This window comes from Seriola lalandi, unplaced genomic scaffold (assembly GCF_002814215.2).
Source record: "Seriola lalandi dorsalis isolate HSWRI2012SDOR001 ecotype SW California unplaced genomic scaffold, Sedor1 jcf7180002054977, whole genome shotgun sequence".
Lineage (NCBI taxonomy): Eukaryota > Metazoa > Chordata > Actinopteri > Carangiformes > Carangidae > Seriola > Seriola lalandi.
Window position 1 is genome coordinate 25981 of NW_019525527.1, and position 977 is coordinate 26957.

At 39.8% G+C, this 977-nt stretch overlaps 1 protein-coding gene across 1 annotated transcript in view; it reads left to right on the plus strand.

Annotated features, from left to right (window-relative positions):
• Positions 1 to 977, plus strand: part of LOC147817278 (protein NLRC3-like) — a 6851-nt gene that overhangs the window by 5572 nt on the left and 302 nt on the right. The gene's annotated exons all lie outside the window — the stretch shown is intronic.

Genomic DNA, 977 nt, shown 5'->3' on the forward strand with positions numbered 1-977 from the left:
TAGACTGAAAACATTTGGGTTTGACACCAAAAGATGAATATGAGACAAGAGATCAACATTTCAGCTTTTATTTCCAGGTATTCACATCTGGATCGGATACACGACTTAGAAGATAACATTATTTGTAACGGAACACCAAATTTTTAGGTGAGCAAAAGTATTGGAACAGATAGACTTAAAATAGATTAAAGTTTATAAGACTTAATATTTATTTGCAAATCCTTTGCTCGCAATAACTGCATCAAGCCTGTGACCCTTTGACATCACTAAACTTTTGCATTCTTCTTCTGTGATGCTTTTCCAGACTTTCACCGCAGACTCTGTCAGATGTTGTTTGTTTTGGGGGGTAACTCCCTTCAGTCTCTTCTTTAGCAGGTAAAATGCTCTGTAGGGTTTAAGTCTGGAGATTGACTTGGTCAGTCAAACCTTCCACTTCTTGCCCCTGATGAACTCCTTTGTTGTTTTTGCAATGCATTTTGGGTCATTATCTTGCTGCATGATGAAGGATCTCCCGATCAGTTTGGTTGCATCTTTCTTTAAATTGTCAGACAAAAAGTTTCTGTAGACTTCTGAGTTTATTTTGCTGCTGCCATCATGTGTTACATCATCAATGAAGATTAATGAGCCCGTCCCAGAAGAAGCCATGCAAGCCCAAGCCATGACATCACCTCCACCGTGTTTCACAGATGAGCTTGTATGTTTGGATCCTTTCTTTCTCCAAACTTGAGCCTTTCCATCACTTTGGTGAAGGTTCATCTTTGTCTCATCAGTCCATAAAACTTTGTCCCAGAATTTTTGAGGCTCATCTCTGTACTTTTTTTGGCAAATTCCAGCCTGGCCTTCTTATTCTTCTTGCTAATGAGTGGTTTGCATCTTCTAGTTTAGCCTCTGTTCTTTTGTTCACGAAGTCTTCTGTGAACAGTAGATTCTGATCCCTTCACTCCTGCCCTCTGGAGGTTGTTGCTGATGTCACTAAC